This window comes from Ambystoma mexicanum, chromosome 1p (assembly GCF_040938575.1).
Source record: "Ambystoma mexicanum isolate Mex_15411 chromosome 1p, UKY_AmexF1_1, whole genome shotgun sequence".
In the NCBI taxonomy this organism is placed as follows: domain Eukaryota; kingdom Metazoa; phylum Chordata; class Amphibia; order Caudata; family Ambystomatidae; genus Ambystoma; species Ambystoma mexicanum.
This window is the reverse complement of record NC_090921.1, coordinates 932,646,042-932,656,066: the sequence shown is the minus strand read 5'-3', so window position 1 is coordinate 932,656,066 and position 10,025 is coordinate 932,646,042. Positions and strand designations below refer to the sequence as shown.

Below are 10,025 nucleotides of genomic sequence, written 5' to 3'. Positions count from 1 at the left end.
TGAAATAATGTCAACAAATGCATACAGAAAAATGCATCTAGAGACAGTGGTCTACATGCTCCTATTACACACACATGGATTCTATACATTCATGTTCTGGGGCTCCACACACATCACAAGACCACATTATGGAAGCACCCTGCAATGACTATACCCATTACAATTTTCAATGAATCACAAATACTTCATCATGTGATTATCAATTGGAGGTTATAGAGTGGACACCATTAGGATGCATGCATGTGTGTTATGCATTTGTATCATGCTCACATTTTTCCTTGAACCTCCTATAGTGACACTTTTCCCTTAAAACCAGAGGACCCGGATGATATCGTTGAGAAAGAGAATATGGAGAAAGATGTTGGCGATGGGGAAGACACAGTGGAGTGTGCAAGCCAATGTGGCCATGGACAAGGAAAGGAATTTGAAGGAACAGTGGACACTCTCCCACCACCAACTAACAAACTGTTCAGCTTGTCCAGCTTGCCCCAGCCTTCCTCCAGCAGTAGGTAACAGTTACATGTCCATGGTGACTCGGACATTGTTACAATAGCAGATAGGGGAGGCTCCACAATATTGTTTATGCTGGACCTTTCTGCGTCTTTCGATACGATTGATCATAAGATAATTCTTCAACATATTGGAAAAATTGGAAGAGCCTCGAAAGTAGTGGTGGACTGGTTTGGCTCTTTCCTGCAGGATAGGACCCAGCAGGTGACATTAGGAGCCTTCCTCTCAGAGCTACTATGGTTGAGATGCGGAGTCCCACAGGGCTCGGCACTCTCACCATTGATTTTTAATCTATGCATTCACCCACTATTTGATATACTGAGGAAACATGGACTAAGATTCCACTCCTACGCTGACGATACTCAGATGTATGTGGAGACAGAGAACATGTCTGAGGCATTTGAAAGGATTGACCTGTGAATGCAAGACATTAAAAGATGGATAGCATGTAACCAGCTACAGCTTAACGCAGCTTAAACAGAGGTAATACTATTTGGACCAGGGAAAAAAAGGAGAGGTGAAGAACAAAATATAACACCGCAGATTCTGGGTGAAGAACTTCAGTTTTCAGGGAACGTGAGAAATCTTAGATGCATATGGCAGGAAAACCTGGACAGTGAAGCCCAGTTTGGGGCCAAAGTAAAGGCTGTGTACCACTCCCTGAGTATGCTTAGGAGCATGCTCCCCTTTGTGGCAACTGAAGACCACTCAGTGGTCATAGGGGCATTGATCAATTCTCATCTTGACTACTGCAACAGTCTGATGACAGGGATCCCAGCAAAACAGATGATGAGACTCCAGAGGGTATAGAATGCGGCAGGTAGACTAATTGCCCATCTTGGGAAAAGGGACCATGTCTCAGCATCACGTACTGCTCTTTATTTGCTCATGGTGGAGGACTGTGTTAATTTTAAGGTGGTGTGACTTATGTATAGATGTTTCTATAATTTCGCTCCAAAATACCTGAGCGCTAGACTCCACCGCTATCAGCCAACTAGAGATCTCCGGTCTGGAGACAAACTATTGATGGGTAAACCCCTGGCTTAACTCGAAGGGGGACAGGAGGTTTTCTGTGTTTGGCCCAAAGATATGGAACCAGTTACCAATTGCAATCCGGTCATGCCCATCGTTAGAAGGTTTTAGAAATGCACTAAAAGCCTTCTTATTTAAGTGAGCCAAAGAGGTATGGGTCAAAACAGCTTTCTCTCAGTCAAAGGTTGAATCTTAGTTAACATCTGCGCCCGAATGCAGTTTAGTCTGCTTGGTGTGCACATGAAATATGCAAAATCAAAATCAAAATCATACAATTTTACAACTCCAGACACTCACTGGGTCCCCATCTGATATCCCACAGCTGAGGGCCGGAACAATCTGGTGGTGGTGAAGGAGATCACCACCTCTCGATTGGAGCCATCTCTTTCTAAGCCAGGTACAGAGTCTGTTGGACCTCCTACTGGGACCATTGGGTGCTCCGTAGAGCGCATCAGTCATCCACCATACCCGCCCACTTCCTATACCAAATGCAAGTGCTGTCGAGTTGGCGGTCTCCTGACAGACATCATGCAGAGACTGTCAGCCATGGAGACTTGCTTATGTTTTGGCCCTATATTGGGGGATGCCAATAGTCTCTAGAGAATGGGTGGCATGAATTGGAGCCAGTCAACCATCTGAGGGCCGATTTGCTGGAATAGGAATTGGCAGCAAGGCAAGAGGGCAAGGAACAATCTTGGCTCACCCAGGAGCAGGCTTCTCCTGAAGCTGGTGCTGCTACAATGTGAAGAACAATCTACTTTTAATGACTTTTCTCTGATTGACATCATTGGAACCCACATCTTGTTGCTCTGATGTTTCTCCTGTCCTGAGTTTTGAAGGTAAGCAAAGCGTTTTTGCTTTACTTTCTTTGCTCAGTTTTTGGGGCACTGGTCAGCTTCTTAGTCTACTGGTGCAGGTTGGCCTTTTGTATCCCTTTTCTTTTACCCTTCAGACCTCTAAGTGAATAATAGTAATATCTGTTTTTAATACACAGCTACAAACCCGGGGTATCTAAGCACTGAAATAACAGTTGATAGTATTATCCTATAGTGTGGTACTCAATTTATCGACCTCAGAAGAATGGAAGTCTGAGTTGGCTCTGCCGAGATTTGAACCTGCATCAGCAGGCTGCGCTCAGATGTCAGAAGGAGTGCTCAACTTGCTGTACTGTGTGTATGAATATTTCAATGTGTCAAAGAAGGACTGCTGATTTTCATTTTTATAATGAGCACCTATGCATTTTAAAAGAAAATGCCATTTCAAGTACTATGTACCCACATGGCAATGGGATACCTTTTCTTCCCTATCCTTTGGCTGTTTTGTCCTTTGGCCTTCTTCCTGCCTTCTCAGGTCAGGAAACTGCATGTATGGTAACCAGTTTCCTGGGCAAATCCTCAAGTTTCCCATGCAAAGCGGAGTTGTGAGCATCTGGCTGCATGTGAGGGATGGGATTGTCAATCCACATTCCAGCCAGGGGCATTTTTTAAAATAAAAAAACGACAAACATTTTAAACAACACCAGAATAATTTTTTAATAATAGTATGTATGGGGTGGGGTAAGGAATGAAAAGGGGTGGGTTAGTTGGGGGGAGGGTAAAAAGGCTGTAGAAATGGGGGGCTTAGGAGGGGAACCCCCGAAATAAAATTACAAAATAAATCAACTTTTTTCGTTATTAATCATTATATTGGGTGTTGTTATAAACACATGGAATCAGTGAATATCCTTACCATTGGGAGGCTGGGGCTACCTTGGTTCAAAATGTGGTGTTAAAGCTATGTAAAACGGGATCCTCTGCACTTCATCAGCTTTTGACGCCCAGGTACAGGTTCACACTCAACTTTAATACAGATTCAAAAAGACACGCTGGAAGGCACACCAAGCTGCTGCAATCAGCTTGTGGCCTTTTTTAATGACACAATGTGTTCATGCAAATTCAGGATACATTTCTGATTGGTCCCTTCAGTCATAGGAAATCCCTCCCTATCCTTTGATCGGGTGGCTTGTCTCTCACTCACAAAGCCCACATTAGTTCATTTTGGTGAGCACTGACTGACTGACACATAGACTGTTAAGTTTATTTTAGACTCAGCTAAACATAATTACATATCATTCAACTCCTGCCAAGAACCAATCCTTATCTGCTTCTCAAGGTCCTACCAAATTTAATTGGCAGCTCATAATGTGAAAACTTCATGAGCTCATTTTAATTGCTGCCAGTAAGCAGCTGTTCTGTCTAGTTGGTAGCTTTCCCATGCCTTTATCTGATTTACTATCAATCATTGCCTGCTTTTCTTACAAACATTTTTAAATATACCATCCCAGACGTGCTTATCTACAGTGAACTGCTTCCAAAGAGTAAGGGCTTTGCACACCTGGTCTCACGATGCAATCTTGTATTTGGCATCCATTTTAGAATATATCTCACCCTGTTCAGCCTCGTTACCAAACAGTAGGTCAATATACTTTTCAGCATAACTAATTTTCTATTTTGTTTCCAGAATAAATGTTTACATATTCATGATGTGCATGTAATACCGGAGGCACCCTTAAATTCATGAGTCATTCTGACCCCAAAAATATATGTCACCCCACATGAATCCTTTTATCTTAAAAAAAAAGATAATTCAGATTTTTGCAATACTGGAACCATTGGTCAGCTTATCATGTTTTCTGTGTTCAGTTTGAGGGGGGAGTGGTCAAGTACCTCTTATACACTCCCCCCTCTGGTCTGTATTAAATGACTGTTCAATACACGACCACTTCACTCAGTGTCCACCCTCCACCATATAAAGTGTACCTATACATCCCTGTTTCAGTCACCTCCCCTATGTGGTGATTTATCTCAGCATCGGAGGTATCATAAAAACATTTCTATGGAACCAACAGTGAAAATATATGTATCTCCTTTTACTAAAAGACCATTGCAATGTTTCACCCTCTTTGAACTTATATGCGTGTATCCCCAAGAACAACTGTATTTGCTCCTATCTGGACCCCATCCCCATTACCCAGTTAAATATAAACATAACATACGCAACAGACAAATTTGGCCACCATGAGAATCAAGAGAAATCATTCCTTGAGGGAATCCAACAGCCAATTTTCCTCCGATTTTGTCCATGTGCAACTTTCACTGTACACTTTTTCCTTTCTCCCACCGCACGACATTTCATTGTTACCCGCTCTCTGCCCATGCACACTTTAATGATTTTATTTTTTTCATTTTTCTTCCATTGACACACCTTCTACACGATTCATCTTATTTTGGCTTATTCCGCGTCCAAGGACCTTCTTGATTTTTATTCCATTTATTTGAATTTATCCTTGGAGCTGCTTTGCAGCAGGTTCACAGGCTCTTGATTCGTAGGCCAGCCCTTTTTTATTTTTTATTTTTATTTTTATGTTTTATTTTTTACATGACAGAGTATTTGAACTCTCAGTCTTTCTGATTCAACATCAGAAAAAGGGGGGCATTTCATTGTTTGTGGGGAACACATGGATGAGGAAGTCTCATAGGGAGAAAGATTCAAAAGCCGTTGTAACTGAGCATCTGGCTGGGTCCCTCAAAACCATTTTCATACTGTGTTTTTCTCCCTGCTCGCAGGATCAGTTGCCATCACCGGGTGTGTAGGTATCTCTCGTCCATCTGTAATAAAAAACTGAATGAGTTTCTTGAAAAATAAGTGTATCTTTATCGTCAGTACTGCCACCTCAAACCCAACCCTTAAAATATCTATGTGTTTCCTTTAAACACTCCTGCCTCCTAAACAATCTCTAATGCATTGTCTCTTTTTTTATAATATAATAGGATGGCTGCTTCTTTCTCTCCTTTTGCACATCGTGGTGTCATTTTATACTTTATACATACTGGCTGATACTGGGACTTGACTATGATCTGAGGTCATAAAATATACACATTTTGTTTTTTGTTTTTTCTGACATTGCCCTATTTTTCATGGGCCTTCTTTTCTTCCCACAACTGCATAGTGCACTAAAGGAAACATTTCCTCTGTGGTTGACATTCTCAAACCAAAGTGTCATGCAGTCTCCATCTTTATGATAAAATAATAAACAACAAAAACAGACAACATAACAAATTAAAAAACATTTTGTTGGAAAAAGGTATTTTCTTCAATTGCTCCCCTTCTTTCTTCTTGATGCATCAGTAACTGAAGAAGAGGATGCTGGTGTCGGTCCTGCTCTCTGTAGAAAACCAAAATAGATGTACAGTCATGTTTTAGCTGACAAATCCATCAATTATTTCCTCAAGGTGGACCTTTGCTCTTTTCTTTTGATCAAAAATGTTTACTGAGGTCATCTCTTGACCCTTTCAGCCCACTCAATTATAGGCTTGCTTTTCTGCAAATGAAAATTTGGTTGGTGTACTTAAATGATCTGTCTTTATGTAGTATTTAGACCTGTCTCTCTTTAGTTTTTTCTACCATGCTGAAAATGTTATCTGTGCTTTTGAAGTCCTCCTTCTGATGGTGTGGGACCACAGTCTTCTTTCTTTGCTGTGTTTATTATGTTGAGTCACAATTGACATTTTTGTCACCCTACCTACACTATTCTTGCCTACCCCTGTTATTCGGAACCCAGCACTGCTCCTATTAAATGTATGCAAGTGTAACATATAGGCATATATTGTTTTACCTATCCTCAAAACTTTATGCATTTGCCAAATGCACCTATTTGGCATTTCGCTGTTACCAGAATTACAAAAAGGTTATTCCACCTTCTATCCAAAGACTTCTTCATTCCTGTTGGTAGATCTGGCCATACTTGCATATCATATGCTATTCTATGCTCACACTTGTTTGCACCTTTCTTGGGAAAAATGCTATCTATTTAAAAGACGGTATCCCTTACTGTCTTTCTTCTGTACTCACAGCGTCCTCTTAGTCTGAATAATGATCAATAGTTTGTTCACACACTTGCTGTGTCAACTGGTACTCACTTTTTGCTTCACTACTTGTCCACTTAATACTTACCTTCATCATAATATAATGTTTCTTCCCGTTACATTGGTATACTCTGCTAAGGCCAACTAGACATTCCTCCCGTGCTCAAAAAATAACAATAATTTTCATCCGTAAAACATAAATCAACATCATCATATACAAACAAACAATGTTTTGGTTACTTACTCTCATATGTTGCTTTGGTATAGTTCTATTAACGGTGTACTCTTATATTATCAGATCACTCTTGGCCATCCATACCCCTTTGGCCCTTCATTAATCATATTGATATTGATATTGATATTTTATTTCTATCACGCTCGTACACAAGTGTTTCAGAGCGTGACAAGGCAAGGGAGGGGAACAGGGAAGAACAAAACAGCGATCTTACGAGACCCAGTGACATTGAGAACGCGCAAGTGCATGGGACAGGGGGAGGGGAAACGTGCATGGAAGGGGGGAGAAGTGGAAATTGCGAAGCAGAGGAGAAACAGATAAATAACAATAAATAAATAATAAAGGCAACAAACAGAGGTAGTGCAGCCAGCAATGTGCAAGTGCTAGGTTTAAGGCAGCAGATAGGGTAAGTCTGATAAGTGCAGGAAGAAAAGTGGGGGCTGTATGGGTACAGATACAGACCCCAGTGCAAGGGGTGGTCCAGAGACAGTGTGGGAGGGTGGCAGGGTGAGCAGGTACCTGGGCCCAGAGGACAGAGGGTGGCCAGGTGCACGGTGCCAAGAGAGAACAGATCAGCAGTGGAGAGGGAGAGCGAAGGCAGAATAAAAGATTAAAGTCTTGAGGTGCTTCCAGAACTGGAGATGGTCCTCATCAAGTTTTAGATTGGCAGGGAGGCCCCAGCTGAAGACAGAGATCTACCCCAAGCTTGTTTCTTTGAAAAACGACTGACCCTGAGGGAGTTGGAATTAGAGGAGCAAAGAGCTCAAGAGGGGAGATATTTGCAGAGGGATAGCTGAAGGTATTTTGGACCCAGGCCCCAGAAAGTCTTGTGGACAATGCAGAGGTTTTTGAATTTAATCCTTGCACCCACTGGGAGCCAATGGAGAGATTTCAGGGCTGGAGAGATACGATCCCAGGGCTTGAGGCCAAGGACAAGTCTCGCAGTCCTGTTCTGGATTAGTTGCAGAGGGCAGAGAGTAGAGGCAGGTAGATTTAGAAAGAGGCTGTTACAATAGTCCAACATAGAGAGAACCAGAGCTTAGGATACCATGAGCTTCAGAGGGAAGGAGAGGAAAGGCAGAGTACCTCTGAGGAGGTGCAGTAGGAAATTTGACTTTTTAGAGACCTTACAGATGTGGGCAGAGAAGGAAAGGGTGGAGTCAAAGATGACCCTGAGGCTCTTAGCCTTGCAGGTGGGGGTAGGAGGAGGGCCAAGGGAGGCCAGACAGACAGTGAGGGGAAAGGATGGTGAAGGTGTGCAGATGAGGACGATCTTTGCCTTGCTGGCATTCAGACAAAGATCATTAACGGCACACAAATCTTGAATGGCAGTTAGGCAATCAGAGATGAGAGAGGGAGAGGAGGTGGCAGAGGGAAGCCTGAAAATGAGTTGAGTGTCATCAGAGTAGCACTGGAAATTTGAGCAGAATGTGGCAATGCAGTCGGCGAGAGTTGCCAGGTATTGGTTGAAAAGCCAGGTCGAGAGGTTAGACCCCTGGGGAACACCACAGGTATAGAGGAAGATAGATGAATGGAAGGACCCAATTTGGACCTGGGAGGGTCGATCTGAGAGGAAAGAGGTCAGCCAGGCCAGAGCCTTATCAGTGATACCCAGGTTTTCACAGAGACGGTTGAGCAGGATGGTATGGTTGACCGTGTCGAAGGCAGAAGAGAGATCGAGGAGGATGAGGAAAGAGGGAATGTTAGAGTCCAGGTTGGAGAGCAGATCTTCATGGATGTTCAGGAGAGCAGTTTCCGTGCTTCTGGCAGCTGTGAAGCCAGACTGGTGGTCATGGAGACAGCCAACAGAATTGGAATGAAGGTTAAGCTGAGAGATGGCCAACTTTTCCAGGAGTTTGCCCAGAAAGGGAGTAATGGAAATTGGGCGATAGTTAGCTGGACAAGAAGGATCAGCTGTGGGTTTCTTGAGAAGAGGATGCACAAAGGAGTGCTTCAGGGTGGAGGGGAAGGATCCAGAGGCAAAGGAGTGGTTGCAAAAATCAGCAAGGGCCGGAGCGAGAGTGTCAATGTGGTCCTTGATGGTTTTAGAGGAACAGGGATGAACCTGTTTTGACGAGGCTTTCATAGATCGTACTTGTCTAGCAACCTCTTCAGGGGAGAAAAGATGAAAGGATGAGAAGGATGGTGGGAGGTGGCTAAAGGAGGGTCACCAAGCACAGATGGAGAGGGGAGAGGAGGGATATGGGTGGAGAGGGTGGACAGGATATCCTGGGTTTTTTAAATTAAGTGAGAGGCAAGGGCATTGCAAAGAGCCTGGGATGAAACAGGAGGGGTAGAGACTGCAGCAAGGTTGGCCAGCTCCTTTCAGATTTAAAGAGTTCAGCCGAGTTGTTAGATGCCGCAGAGACACAAGCTTGAATGTGGACTCTCTTCTTGGTGAGGATAGAGAGTCGGTATTGCCTTTGTAGCAGGAGACAGGCCAGTTTGTCAGAGGATGAACAGGAAGTCCTCCATTTCCTCTCAGCCACCCTACACTTACCTTTAAGTGTAGCAAGGTCGGAGTCATACCAAGAATTGCACTGGGCTTTGGACTTCAAACAGATCCTCGTGACAGGGGCAAGAGCATCAAGCATATCAGAAATTGAAGAGTAGAGCAGATACAGGGCTGTGTCAGGATGTGAGACAGCCAAAGATGGAGGGGGGGAAAGAAAGTGGCGGCAAAAGCCTCAACTGACACATGTTTCATGGCCCGGATGTCCGAGAAGGTAGGTGGCAGTGTGGGGGTAGGCTTGGTTTTGGGGAAGAGAGGGAGAGATGAGAAGGAGTGATCGCTCCAGGAGAGAGGAGAGGTCAGAGGGATGGAGAGGGGGATGTCAGAGGAGATCAAGACATCGAGTGTATGCACTGCAGAGTGAGTCGGGCCAGAGGGGAGGCTGGACAGGGAGAGGGAGTCGCAGAGGTCACGGAAGAGTGCAGAGGAGCAAGGAGAGTCTAAATGTATATTGAGGCCACCGAGGAGGAGGAGTTGAGTGGTAGCGGACATGAGGGAGGAGGAGAGGTCTGCCCACTCAGGGAGAAATGAGGTGATTTGACCAGGAGGCCGGTAGATGGTAACCACAGTAAGAGAAAGGGTAGGCGAGAGAGAAAGCCTACAGACCAGGCATTCAAAAGAGGAGTAGGTCTGAGTGGGAATGATAGAGGCAGGAATCCACTCAGGAAAAATCAGGGCTACCCCCCCACCGGACCGGGAGGATCTGGGTGCTGAGAGGATCTTGTAGCCATCAGGGAGGAGAGTGTCAAAGCTTGTGACAGAGCTGTCCATGAACCATGTCTCAGTGAGACCAAGGACATCAAGGTCTAGCTCTTCAAGGAGGTGGCAGATG

The 10,025-nt window shown here is 44.1% G+C and overlaps 1 long non-coding RNA gene across 1 annotated transcript in view; it reads right to left on the bottom strand.

Annotated features, from left to right (window-relative positions):
* Positions 1 to 3,105: 3,105 nt before the first annotated feature.
* LOC138582076 (uncharacterized) overlaps positions 3,106 to 10,025 on the bottom strand; it is a 505,518-nt gene continuing 498,598 nt past the window's right edge. The window contains exon 3 of the long non-coding RNA XR_011304945.1: positions 3,106 to 5,189. This is a non-coding gene — a long non-coding RNA (uncharacterized lncRNA). The remainder of the gene's footprint in view (positions 5,190 to 10,025) is intronic.